Source organism: Choloepus didactylus, chromosome 8 (assembly GCF_015220235.1).
Source record: "Choloepus didactylus isolate mChoDid1 chromosome 8, mChoDid1.pri, whole genome shotgun sequence".
In the NCBI taxonomy this organism is placed as follows: domain Eukaryota; kingdom Metazoa; phylum Chordata; class Mammalia; order Pilosa; family Megalonychidae; genus Choloepus; species Choloepus didactylus.
In genome coordinates, this window is record NC_051314.1 from 129,733,199 (window position 1) to 129,747,316 (window position 14,118).

The following is a 14,118-nucleotide window of genomic DNA, read 5'->3' on the forward strand; positions in this document are numbered from 1 at the left end:
GACTGAGGCCACCATGGGCCTCCAAAGAGCTGCTAGCTAAGATGGATGACTTCCTGCCAGCAGTGTGTTTAGAGATGAATTAAGGAGAATTCTTCCTAATTCTATATTTCCATTTTAGGGCCCCCCACTCCTGAGCACTGTGACATGATATACAAGTAGCTTCTGACTCAATCTCCTCTAGAACCTTGGAAAATATTGTTCCCATTTCACAGACAAGAAAACCGAGGATCAGAGATGGCAAATCCCTTGTTGAGGGGCCATGCAGCTGGTAAATAGCAGAGCTAGGATTCAAACTCTGGGTCTGTGAACTATGTGGGTCTGTCTGCTGCAGCCGTTAACCAATAGTCAGATGACAAAAGAAGGGAGGTGTTTTCAGTACATAAAATGAAGGGGTGGCAGGGGGTGAACAGCCAGCTCCCACCTTCCCAACCACAGGAGGTGGAACACTTAGGGTTAGCTCCCCCCAGGGAGCCTGGTTTGTGGTTCTGGGGCTGAAAAGGCTGGGCCTTGCCTTAGCCTCTCACCCTGCTCGTGAGGTTGTTTGCCTGAGGAGAGACTACCGGGGTGGAAGCCGGAGTAGGAGGGAACCAAACTTAGGCTTTATTAGCAATAAATGTAACTAAAGATGATACTTCCAGAACAACAAAATGAAAGGTGCCACAAGGAAACTCTAGCTTTTTCTGTTCGGTTAGTGTTCATTAATGCAGAGTTTTGGTTTTGTCCAATTTTCTGGGAAACAAGTAATCATTTCGTTTACCGAACACTTCTCTTTCTAATCTTTTGGATATTCTTCTTTTCCCATTCCCAGCAAGAGTCACTGCTCTTTGCACCTCTAGAGATTTTTCTGACCCTACTCTTTCTTCTGCTTTTATTTATTTTTTCTCCTCTGAGAGGTCAGCTTTGCCCATCCATTTATCTTTTAACCAATAACATGACTATGATAATAATTTATCAGTTCAGTAAGTGTATCTGATGTGTGACAAAAAGGGTTTTAAATCCGTTTCATCAAATGGGTGAAAAAGAAAAGAGAAAATAATTGTACTCAAGATTGAGTGATTTAGATGCGGCATTCTTAAAGAATTTCCTGCTTTTGAGAGGTCTTGGAATGACTTAAGAAAGGATGTTTTTAGAACTTTCTTTTGTGATGATTAAAAAAACAAAAAACAAAAAAAACACCAAAACAGGAAAGACAGTGGATCGGTGCGTGCTGTTGTCTCCAGCAGGGAGAAGGGGGCTGCATTACTCGTGGGTCTTGCTTCCGTGATTCCCCTGGTGCCCTGGCCCTCTGCGTCTTCCTGTGGGGCTCCTTGGAGGGGGCAGAAGTGTCACTTCCCTCTGTGCCATCCTGAGTGCTGGGAGACTTAAATAAGTTGGTCAGAGAAGGGGAGGTATGACTGATGAGGGAGGGCTGACAGGACAGCGAGAAAGAGAGGTGGGTGACTGGTGGGGGATCTGTCCCGGGTGCCCTGTCCCCTCTTTCTCCACCCTCCAGCCTGGGTCCCTTCCCTAAACCCCAGGCATTCAAGATTCCATGGATCTGAGGAGTCCAGGCAACATGGCACAGCCTCCAAACCTATGCCAAGGCCCAGGACGTGCAATGGAAATGCCTGCGTGGCTGTAACTGTCAGATCCATCATCATGGGAAAGGCAGGCAGATGTGGGACGGAAGACAGGAAGGACAGTGGTCTCGGGTTCTCAGATCTGGGGGAGCCCGAGGACACACACACCCCATTGCATTTAAGCCCCACCTTTGCATTGCATTTGCATCCCAGACTGAAGCCTCAAGGTCAAAGAAGAAACAGAAGTGATAAGGCAGCTCCATTGCCTCTTCTTTCCACAAGCATTGGCTGGTCCGGGGCCTTTGCTGGGCCCTGGGGTCCCTGTCTTCAATGTGCTCACAGTGTAACGGGGACGAGAGACCTATCATGAAGCCATCTGCAGTGGCAGGGAGGTTCCCGAGGCCCTGTGAGAGCTCTGCGGAGGTTTCCTGGGGAGGAAGAGGATGCTGAGCGGGTCCAGCTAGGGGTCCGCCCGGCCCAGGGCAGGGAGGTGGGCTGACAAAGGCAGAGGGGGAGCCAGTGCAAGGCCCAGAGATGAGAAGGGACATGCTGCGGGTGGGACCCTGAGGAACTACATGGTTCAGGCATAAAGCACGAGGCCCAGTGGGTAGGCAGCAGAGTCAGGGCCACTTGGAGGGCACGTGTGTCACTCAGAAGGGCTGGGCCTTTACCCCATGGGCTCTGCTGGGTGGGCTTTCCCAGGCCAGAGGCAGCACTACGGGGAGAGCTGCATTGGGTGGGGGTGGATGGGCATGAGAGAGATGGAGGAGGGGGGCACAGAGGCAGCGGGAGGGCGAGAGACAGAGAGAGACAGTGAGTAAGAAAGGAGGGCAGGAGAGTAAGAGAGCAAGAGAGAGCAAGGGAGGAGCAGGGGGAACAGGATAGAGTGGGAAGAAGTGAGTAAGTGGGGCAGAGTTGTGAAAAGAGTAAGAACGAGGGAGAGCGTGATGGAGGTGTAAGTGGGGCGCAGCACACTCAGCTTGGCATGCTCATTTCGCTGTGACAGCTGAGTGTCTTGGGGTACCCAGGCCCATGGTGGGGGGCAGGGGCTGCCATGGCCAACCTCCTGGGACCTGAGGGCCTGAGCAGAGCAGAGGCCGTGAGCAGAGGGACAGCCTTAGACCCATTCTGGAGAAAAAATTGATAGGACTTCAGCAGTTGGTTGGAGGAGAGGGGAAGGAGATTTCCAATTTTCCAGTTTGGACAATGGGGTCAGTGGTGGTGCCTCCAGGAGAGAACAAGTTGGAGGCAGAGGTGGAGGAGCATGGGATTTTTTTGGTGAGGTGGGGGACGGTGGAGGATATAGGTGACTTCTGTTTGGGTGCCTTGGTTGGAGGTGGCTATGGGGCTCCACATGGAGCCGCCCAGGAAGCTGCTGATATCTGGGGCACTGTAGCTCAGATGTGGAAGCCACAACTGGGGAGGAGGCAGGGTTTGAAACTCCAGAAGTGACTGGGGCCTCAGGGGTGGGGGATGGCACAGAGGGTGCTGGCAGTGGGCCTAAGAACGGGCATGGACCAGGGATCCAGACGGGAGAGCCAGCCCCCCTGCCAGGAAGGAGCTTGTTAGAGGCCAAACTGCTCGCAGAACCCTCTCCTCAGTGCTGTGGGGAGTAAAGAGGAAGGGACTGTTGACTTAGACACACAGGATGTCGGGGCGCAAAGAGAGCTGAGGGATGAACTTGCCCTTTGTTCTCCAGGTAGGAGATGGAGGACCAAAAGAAGGCCTTTGCCCAAGCTCTCCCGGCTGGTGGTGTGCAGAAGCAGGATAGAACTCAGGCTCCTGACCAAGCTGGTGCTTTCCCACTGCCAGGCTTAGCCCGGATCCCCCCTTCTCGGGCCTTGGTTTCCCCACCTACAAAATGAGGAGGTGCAGTGTCTAATCCCCAAGGTTCCTTCTGGCAGTGATTCGACAAGAAGGCTGGGGACGGGACGTACACATGAAGCGTGGGAGCATCTACAGAGCAAAGCGAGGGCAAGTGTATGATGCTAGCGGTGGGCCAGAGAGGCTGACGGGAAATGCGGCCAGAGAGGCTGACGGGAAATGCAGCGTTCCAAAAGAGAGTGAGCATCTCTAAGGAAAGGGAAGCGTTCGATCAAACAGTGCAGTGGGTTTTTCCTTGCTACACGTTACTTGTTGTTAAAAGAGTATTTTAGGAAATTTTGTAAAGGTAAAAAGCCTCACCTTACTCATAATCCCTCAGCCCTCTCACATCTAACTACTCTCCTTTTCCCTGCATCCAATGCACCTGGGATGTGTCCCCTGGAAAGCTATGGGGAAGAGCCTGGCACCCACTGCCCTTCCTCCATGCTGGCAGGTCTCAGGATTTGTCAACTTGTCTGCAGTTTCTTTCACTCCAAAGACAGAAGAGATGGGAAATGAAGAAGGGTTGAGGGAAAGTCAGTCATAACTCTAACAACTAACATCTGTACAGCATTTTCCAGGTTACACAACTCCATTCCATCTTTCACTCATTTGATCCTCTCTGCGGCCCTGTTAAGGTCAGACCGGCAAGAATTAGTGTGCACATTTTTACAGCTGAGGAAATAGCCTCAGAGAAGATGGGAGAAGTTCTATACAGAAAGTGTCAGAGGTAGCACTAAAGCTCACACAGAGAGAGGGGCAGCAACTGAGTGGTGACACTGCATCTTTGTTGCAGTTTGAAAGTACTGCCTTGGTCATACCTGGTGACCCCCCCCTCCCACACACACACACACAGGCTGGCAGAATCTTATTGTGATCACCCTGTCCTATGCAGCTCTGGAGAATCATTGATCAGGCTACCTGCCCTGAAGTCCTCAGAATCCAGGGGAACTGACTCACCAGAAACAAACTTGTAAGAGACTGATGTATTATAGTAGACACCAGTTTACTAATTCATAATGGTAAGTAATCCCAGCAAGCAGGATACTCATATTTGCTGATCACTAAAGAACTTAAAAATATGAGCATCTCTTTTTCTTCAGGGGTAGAGGGTAAAGCACCAGATGATTTTTGTGGATTCCATTTTAGGTTGGAAAGGGAGAGAGAGGTGAGGAGGTGGTAAAAGAGTGCCCTGAGCTAGCAGATGAATTCGGAAAGACTTCAAGGAAGCACTAACATGTGGAGCAGTTAAGGGCATAGACTAGAAAAATTCAAATCCAGATTAAAGCCTGAGTTGGCTACTTACAAACTATGTAACCTTGGTAATATTACTAAAGCTTGCTAATCCTCAATTTACTTATCTGTAAAATGGGATTAACAAGAGCACCTATCTCTTAGGGTGGTTGGGAGGATTAAATGAGATGATGCATGGAAAGGTGTCTGGTGTAGTGGAAGCACTCAAGAAATGTTAAGTATGTTTAAAGCTGGATTTTCAAGAGCAGAGTGGGGGAAATCAGGAAAGGGGATCTAGAAACTCAGGTATGACTGGGAAACATCTAGAAAGAATGGGCCAACTACATCAGGGGATGGAGTCCCAGTGGCAGAGCCCTGGTATGGTGAGTGGGAGGGGACACACTACCTGGCATGCTGTTGAGTCATTGAGCCCGTGACCTTCAAAGAGAGGGTCCAGCTCCTCCTTTGGGTGGCAGGTGATGGGTGTGGGAGGGGAGACTGGATGTCAGATGTTTCTGCTCCAGCTCAGCTTGTGACATCAGAGCATTGTCTGGAAAGAACCCAACACACCAAAGAGAAAGAGAGTGAGAGAGAGAGAGAGAGAATGAGAACAGAGGGACAAACAGGGCAAGAGATCACAGAAGCTAAAAGCTCCAATGAATGTCAATCAGGCAAGACCAATAGGCTGGAGAGGAGATTTTCTAGAAGAGGAAATGATTTAACCCAGCACCAGGCCGTCACGTCACAAGCTGGAATGGGATTAAGAGCAGAAGCATTTTATCAGGAAAATCTTCTTGCCAGCTAACAGTTTGACAGCCTGTTCTCCTGAGAAGAAGAGACAGTTTAACTCTAGCAGGGAAAGATTTACAGCCTTGCACTGCCCCTATCCAGTCCTGCCCCGGGGCGGGGCTCCCCAAGCTGGCATCTCTGAAGCTGCTTTCCAAGGTCAGTGTGTCCTGTGGAGGTCAGGCCCATCCGAACCTACATCTGAACAGATGTTAAATTGTCACAAACACTGCAGCAGCTTAGGATTGTCCTTTTCTCCTAAATGCTTCCAGAGATGACCCATGAAACCTGCAGGGCATGTGGGAAAGTGCATGGCCATTCGGTACTGTAAGCTTTTGAATGGTTTCTTTTGCAGCAAGAAGGATTGAAGCTAGATGTTAGGAAGGACTTCCAGTAGGGAAGCTGAAGATAAGAAAGGTGACTGTGGAGAACCCGGCTCTGTAGTAACCGGATAAATGTCCAGAGCAATGTCTTCCCCCGCTGGTATTCCTCCATTTCCATCTCTTGGGTCACAAGAATCCTGTTTTCGATAAGCACACACCTGGCTTCCACAGGCATCCATAGGCCATCAGAGACCTTTCCGTTCTGGCAGGTGCTGAAATTGAGCCTGTGAAGAGCTGGGAGGTTGCTCCTTCCTGAAATGGCTCAGGAATGAAGAAACGTCTGCTCTGCTGGGGTGGGGTAAGGGCTGACCTGAGTTGGAAGAGGAGGTCACCATCATAGGGCTCTGCAGGGGATCCCAAAAAAGACAAGACCAGGTCTCAGTGAGCCAGAAGCTGGGAAGCATGAGAGGCCCAGAGTAGGGAAGGAAGCATCAAATAGATGCCAGAGACTTTACAGAATTGTCTGTAACTCTCCCAGAACAATCGTGTAGTAGGCAATCCCACTTTACACATGAGGAATCAGGCTCAGAGAGGTTAAGGAACTAGCCCAATGCCACACAGCTAGTGAGGGGCAGGATTTAAGCACGGTCAGTCTATCTAGTTCTAAATCTCGTACTCACCACACTCTGCTGCCTCCCAGCCCTTAAGCTTCCCTTGGTGCCACCTCTAACCCTGAACTTCAGAAAAATGCACCATACTGAGAAGTCCAATATTTCTCCATTTAAGGAACCAAGAACATTAAAAAAAAGTTTGTGTTCTTTATTCTGATATTATGCCTTCCTATTTTTCCGTATTCTTTTATATTATTATCAGGAAAGTGAATGGTAGTTTTGTTTTTATTTTCATATTCGACAAAATAAAATATTGGAAATCCTAAAAATATGTATACACAGTTATTACTTACATGGGGCTTACTGAGCATTTTACAAATATTACGCCCTTAATTCTCATGAGAACCTATTTTAAAGAAGGGAAGTTGAGGCACGAGGAGGGGAAGCGACTTGCCCAGGGCCCCACGGCAAGTAAGCGCAGAGCCTGCATCCAAGCCTGGCTCCGAGCCTGCCTCTCATTCCACCACGTGGGCTGCACTGCCTGCCGCCTCGTCTGCTTCCTCCTCTTGGGCTCCCCAAAGGCACTCACGGCCTGGGTTAGGCTCCCGGCGCCCTCTCCCAGCCTCTCCCTCCACCCAGCTCCACTCTGCCTATAAAGGACTCCAGCAATCCGGATTAAAACCCAAACTGATTCAGTGGGGCCGCACCTTAACTGAAGTGACGTTTTGAGGAGATCTTATTCACAGCGGGTCCACACACCAGAAAGCAGACCTAGAACAGAGACCAAGATCACGTCCAAACTGGGGTACCCAACTCAATCCAGTAACTCCATTTTCTTTTCCAAAATTCTTCCTTGCTGGAATCACGGGGTCCCAGACTGGCAGCACGGAGTCGTGGGGCCCACCCCCCTTGGAGGGGCTTCCCTGGCCCCTGTGGGGTCTGCAAGACCCCCGAGTGTTCCTGAGCCTCCGCCCCAGGGCAGGTTATACAAACGGTGCTCTCGAGAAGCGGCCGCCATTGGCTTTCTAAAGACAAGGAAGAAACTTATCCATAATGGAAAGCAAGGGAGTGAAAAACATACATTCAGAGCAGATTCCTCTGAGGAGAGGAGGAGGAGCACGTGGGGGTGTTGGAGTTTTCTGATGTGCCATTTCTTGAGCCAGGTACATGTGAATAGTTTTCTTTGTAACTCACATGCATGTTATATATGTCTTTGCCTAAAGAAAATAGTTCATAATAAAAGAAAAAAATTAAATAAAAACCAGAGTTTACTAGTCTGTATGTATCACGTGCTGTCTGAACAGGAGGGAGATGACCTTAGGTTGTGAGTTTGGGGTGGTGGAGCTGGAGGGTCAGCTTACGGCTGGGTGAGAGGTGAGTGTTAGGAGATGGGGAATATCCTCCGGTAGGGGTAATGACACAAGCAGACCCATCAGGTGAGAAAACCCAAGGTGTGTCCAGGTGTGCAGTGAGCTCTGTCTGCTATTCTTGTATTTGTGGAATTGTGTATTGTGAGTTGGGGATGGGGCAGGGAGGATGTTCTTAGAAGTTGATTTTGGTACCAGCTCCATGCATATTTATGAGAAAATAAAATCCTCAAAAAGATGTTAAGCTTCTGGTGGCAGTGAGATGGCATGAGTCGGTGTGGCCCGGCTTGGAGGCTGTGGGGGCAGTATCTGGGGTGGCCTAGGAAGCTTCCTCACGGGGCCAGATGAGGCCTTCCTGGAGCAAATCAGGTGCCGGCCGGCCCTGGGGTGGGCTGAGCAGGGGAAGTTTCCACATTCCAGGTCCGGAGAGCATCTGAATGTTTTGCTTCTGTGAGCCACCTTGCTCTAGTGCCCCCAGGTACTGTGGGCCTGGGTGTGGGGAGGGCCCAAGCCCAGAGCAGTGGCTGTGAATCCTTTGACAGGAATCCCCTAGAGACAAACCACAGGGGCCAGCACCTTTTGGAACAGCTGTGAGACCACAGCCTGGAGTCTCCAAGGGGCCAACAAGGAGAGAAAATAACTTACTCCTGCAGAGCCCTTGGGAGACGGGGAGGGAGGGCACCTGTCACAGCTGTGAGGTCTGGGCAGCTGCTGGAAGTGGATGAAGCCTGGAAGCCACATCCACCCTCCTCCAGGGGGTTTCTATTCTGAGACCTGCTTCCAGCTTGGATAATCGAGGTCAAGGAGCCATGGACAGGGGTGGGGGTGGGTGGGGAGGGGCTTGTTTGGGTTAAAAGACATCAGGGAGGCGAGGGGAGGCTTTTGCTGTAGCATTGGTGTTGGGGCAGGGTTGCTGCAGCCCAGCCCGTGGGCTCATGGGTGTGGGAGGGGGTGGTACCCTGGGGGCCTGGGGGCCATGCCAGGGCCGAGGGGAGACTGAGGAGGCTGGGCCAAAGCATCTCGTCCAAACGTTCCATTTGATGAGGAGGAAACTGAGGTCCAGGGCAGAGAAGTTCTGCCCAAGCTTACTCGTGTGCTGTGGGCTGACCCCCAGTCCAGTGTTCTTTCCACTATCCTGGGCCAGGTTTTCTAGCCTGTTCTTTGAATAAGTACTGAGTGAATTTGTTTCTTGTACCGTCAGTAACACCAGCCTCCTATTCTCCTCAAGCCTTCTCTGGAACTCTCTGGGGCCCCGGGAAGATGCTTGGTTTCCTTGCTCAGTGCCTTATTATTATGACTGTCTGAGATCACTTTATTGATTCAGAGGAGGGAGAGAAAGAAGTGTTTTAATAAACCTGAAAAATCTTGAGGGAATGTGAGGCATATTGCTAACTTTTGTCTGGAAAATTCTTGGTTTCGGAGTCCCAGGAGAGCTTTAGGAATGGCTGGCCCAGAACAAACAGTGGATGGAGGAGTGAGCATGGAAGTATGGAAGAGGAAGGGAGACGGATTTAACAAAAGAAGAAGAAGAATGGCTGGAAAAGTCAGGGATGATTATGGGAAGGGCTGGTGCAATTGGTCAGGCCCCCTGGAGGAACCTTCCAGTCTGAGGAGTCTATGGAACTTCAAAATACTCCCAGCAAGGTCTCTAGTCATTACTGTTCTACCCATTGCCCAGGTGGAAAATGGTCCTCAGCCTTGGCCTCCCACAGGACCCCTGCCACCATCCACACAGCAGCAGTCCACTCAGGGCTGAGCCTCCAGAGTCGTCTTCATTCCTTTCTCCCAGCTTTGTGCCAAGGGCTGCCACCCAAGCCAGCCCCAGATAGGAGAGCGGTGTCTCCCCTTTCTGTGGTCTTCCCCTCACCAAGCACCACCCCACGCCTTCATCAGGCTCTCTTCAGTTGCTCCTGTCCCCTCCAGCCCCTGGCAATGGGTCCGCCCTGAGCCAGCTTCCTGGCAGCAGCTGTGGGAGCTGAGATGCTGATGGGTCCCTCCAGGTGCACTCCCTTCTCCCCTATTCTGCCTGTAGAAAGGCCATCTTTCCCGCTGCCATGGGTATACCAATCTATGAGTTCATTTCATCTTCATCACTCCCCTGTGGAGGAGATATTTGAATACCCATTCTGCAGATGAGAAAACTGAGGTGCAGGAAATGAGGTATCTTGCTCAAGATCACCCAACTGGGCAGGTGTAGAACCAGGAGCCCCACTCCACTCGAGCTCTCTTACCTTTGAAAGGGATTCCATCAGTTTTAAGGAGGATGGTGACCAGTCTCTGGAAAGTTCTGTGCTGTGTGGTACACAACCATCTTCTCTGTGTGCCCAGAGATGCCCACAGCTGCCCACAGCCCTTAGCAAGTTCTGTACTTATGAAGATACTTAATGACCATCTCTTTATCATAGTGTTCTTAGCCTGGGGTCCAATCAGTCTGTAAAGCCACTGATTGGGGGAGTAAATCTTGGCATGTATGAAATCAGGTGCATTTTTCTAGAAAGAGAGCCCAGAGCTCTCATCAAAGGTTTCTGGAACCCCCCAAAAAAGATCCTTAGGTCTGGGGACAGGGAGGCCAGGGTAACCCTGTTTATCAAGCAATAGGAAGGAAAAGGAAGGTTGTGTATCTGTTGCAGGTTGGGTTCTCCAGGAAGCAAGCTCTGAGTTCAGGATCTCTGCTTGTGGGAGGGAGGCCAGGGAAGCCACACGGGGCCAAGAGAGACACTGTGTGGTGATGAGCAGCCTCAGCCAACCCCACCGCGAGCTCTGGGGTGAGAATGACCTACCCGAATTGCCCCATGTTGGGCCAGAGTGGCTGGAGCTTTATATTCCCACCTCACCAGTCACTGGATGTGGACAGCCCTGGGGAGGGCATGACATTGCCCAGGTAGCTCTTTGCAGCTGAGATCATCCCTGGTGGGACTGACGGGGCTGATGGCGGAGAGCAGTTCCCAACAGCACCCCCTCCCAGCAGCTTGACACAAAGTCCTTCCTTGAAGGGGAGCCTGGGCAGTGCATCAGTCTCTCTGCCCTTGGGAAAGTGGAGATTAAATGGTATCCATTCATCCATCCTCCCATTTCTCTAATGTTTATTAAACGTGTCCCACGAGCCAACCCACTGCGATAAGCACCTGTGATAAAAAGTTGCACATGACACAGTCTGGTGGAGGGACAGATGGATTAACAATCAGAGCACAAAGTGGTCATTGCTGAAATAGAGGCGAGTGCCAAGAATCATCCGTGCACAGAGGAGGGTGGGACTGACTCTTCCTGGGGACAGCAAATGACAAGGCAGAGAGAGGAGTGTGTGCAAGGGTAGGGTCCACAGAGAGGAGCAGGCATTTCAGGCAGAAGGAAGCCATGTGTGGAGGGCAGTGGACTGAGGGGGTGTGGCAGATTTGGGGAGAGTTTTGGTGTGGACAGGATGGAAAGTGCACTGGGGGCAGGGTGAGGCTGGAAAGGGAGATTGGGCTACGATTGCGGATGGTCTGCAATGCCACATGGGTGGGCTTTATCCAACCAGTGCTGGGGAGTCACTGATGGTCTTTGGGCATTTTAAGGAAGTCAATTCTGATGGAGTTCACTCTTCTCCCTAGACTTCCTGAGAGTCATTCGGCAGGGCTAGGAATGGCCATTGGTAGAATGAAAGACCCCATTGTTTCTGGCTTGTGAAGTTTGACCAGAAGACTGGATGATGAAAGGCCTTCCACCATGGAATTCTCCATGCTATTTTTCTGGGGATTCCTTTAGGACTCCATGCTGTAGGGTTCCAGCTCAGAAAACCAGCACCATCACCATTTATCTAGTACTACTGTGTGCCAGGTACCGGCTGGGTGCTTTGCAGATGCCATGCCTCACAGCAACCTTGCAAAGTAGGTTACAGGATGTCCATTTTACAGATGAGGAAACACAGCCAAAAAGCGGTTGGGTAACTTTTCCAAGGTCACATAGTAAGTGGCAGAGTAAGGCTTCTAACTCAGGTCCATTTGACCCCAAAGCCCATGCTCTCTGCCCTCCCCTATATGGCCTTAAATTTTGTGATATTGGTGAGAGCAGTCCTGGGCCGCCATGGCCACCTTCTACCACACACGTCTGTAGGGAAGTCTAAGGAAAGAAGGTGAGGACAGGGTCCTCTTCCCACAGTCCCTCAGGTCCCTACACTCATAGGTGGACACAGCCAGTTGGGTTCTACCAGCCCGAGAGCCTGGAACCTTGGCACTACTGATCCTTGGTGGAACGGCCTCTGGATAGGAATCCAAACTCCCAGAATGTCCAATCTGGAAAGGGCCTTAGAGATGAGCAAGCTCCCATCATCCCTCAGGTGAGGAAACGGACCCCCAGGAGTGGGACGTGAATTTCTCAAAGCCTCAGACCTAGTTAGAAATATTGTGTGTGCAGGGTGCATGTGTGCATGTGTGTGTGCGCACGTCGGGAAGGTGGTGGGGATGCCTCCCAACTCACGGGCTCTGTGAATGAGTTTAGGTGAGAAGGGCTTGGAGCCTTTGTCTTCCACACTCCAGTGTGGTGGTCCATAAAATAAGGCTATATTTTATTTGTTTTTGTTGTGTTTTAATACAAGTAGTTTATTTGGGACAAGAGATCTCAAGAAGTGCCTATAGGGGAGGAGGGCAGTGAGACATAGCAGAGAAGGAAGCCAATATACTCAATCCCACTGGGGACTTTTGGGAGATGGTGGGTGTAGAAAGTGCCTCAGAGTTGTCCCACCCTAGAGATGAGTAAGTTACCCACCAACCCCCATCGTCATTGGCTGAGTGCTGCTATAGAGGGGCATCAACTCCCCAGCACTTCTTGTCAAGCACATTCTAGGGATCAAAGAAAGCAAAGGGCTATTATAAAGGAATTTTGTAGTTCTGAATAGCCACCAGTTCTCTAAAGAATCTTGACCACCTTTTGGGTGAAGAGGCCCTGTGCATCAGAGCCAAGGACAGTCTGGAGAAGAGACTGGCGAGACAGAAGGCTGCCCTTCAGGCCCTAAAGGCAGGTTGTGCTAGTGGTGGGAAATGGCCATTTCCATGTGCCCTGAGGGAAGACTGGCATGGACTACAGCAAGAGGAATTGAAGTTAGATCTTAAAAAGAACTTCCTGGTGACACTAGTGAAAAAATATATTAAAGGTATCCATTGCTACACCCAACTATGCAGATTGATCGGTAGCTACACAAGAAATGGTGGAGCAAAGAAGTATGTGGTAGCAATGAGAGTTTCCTTAGGGAAACTGAAGCTCCTTGTTGGTAGGGCCACTCAGGGATAGAGTGGAGAGAGGATCCTTCACCCCAGCCATTGTTACTCTAACACCAGAAACCAGGAGGAACACCTCTCTGCACCCCAAAGTTGTGTGGAAGCAACAGGAAGAGGTCCTTCTTCTGGTTTGATTTGGAGCATCTTACCTTGGAGGCAAAGACTTGGAAGGGACAAGTCCTAAGTTTGCCTTGCCCTCTTGTACCAGAGCCTCACCTGTAAAAAGGGGAGGTTGGAAGGACGGATGAGGTGACCTAAAGGCTCCTTCGAGCCCTGACCTTCTACCACTGTCCACGGCAGAGGCCATCCCGTGGCCCCGGGTTCTCTTCAATTCACCCATCAGCAAGTATTTCTTGAGCACTTATCATTTTCCCAGCCTGTGCTAGGCACTAAGTGGGGAGAGGAGAATCAAATCAAACACGGGCCCTGGCCTCTAGGAGGGTTTAGATGGGGGAAATGAGAGCTAACATTTATTGAGGCTTTACTCAGTGCCACTCACTGTGCTAAATGCCTTACAAATATTGCCTCCTTTATCCCTCACCGTTACCCGTAAGGCAGATACTGGTATCTCCTTTATACAGACGAGGAAACCAAGGCTTGGAGAAAAAGCAACTGATCAAGGCCACACAGTGGTGGAGCTTGGACTGGAGCCCATGCTGTTAACCTGGTGCTTCTCCTCCTCTGTGAAGTAGATAGTGACTCTCTAAGGATGGCACTTAGTGTTCTAGGAGATAGAGCAGGGAAAGCTGGAGACATCCAGGAAGGCTTCATGGAGGAGGCAGCAGCTTAGGGGCTGGTCAGGGATTGTGCAACCAGGGTGAACAAGGCAGCCTGGAGTGCAGCAGCTTAGAGTAGTCAAGTGAGCAGCAGCAGGGCTCAGCCTGGGGTGACTCCATGGCAGGAAAAGGGGATTCAGGTAAGAACAGATGCTTCCCTAAACCCGGCAGAGCAGGAACCCTCCTCTCCACAGACCCAGTTCATAAAAGCTGGAGTCCACCCACCCTGGAAGGAGTGGTGCCCAGGCCAGGCCTATTAGCATCACTCCCTCCCCCCAGACCCATTTAGCCAGCCTAAAGATGGATCAGCTTGTCTGGATTGGCTTCCTTCTACCACCTAAGCCAATG

At 50.7% G+C, this 14,118-nt stretch overlaps 1 protein-coding gene across 1 annotated transcript in view; it reads left to right on the forward strand.

Moving 5' to 3' along the window:
* The window catches only part of IQSEC3 (IQ motif and Sec7 domain ArfGEF 3), a 112,238-nt gene that overhangs the window by 36,453 nt on the left and 61,667 nt on the right, over positions 1 to 14,118 (forward strand).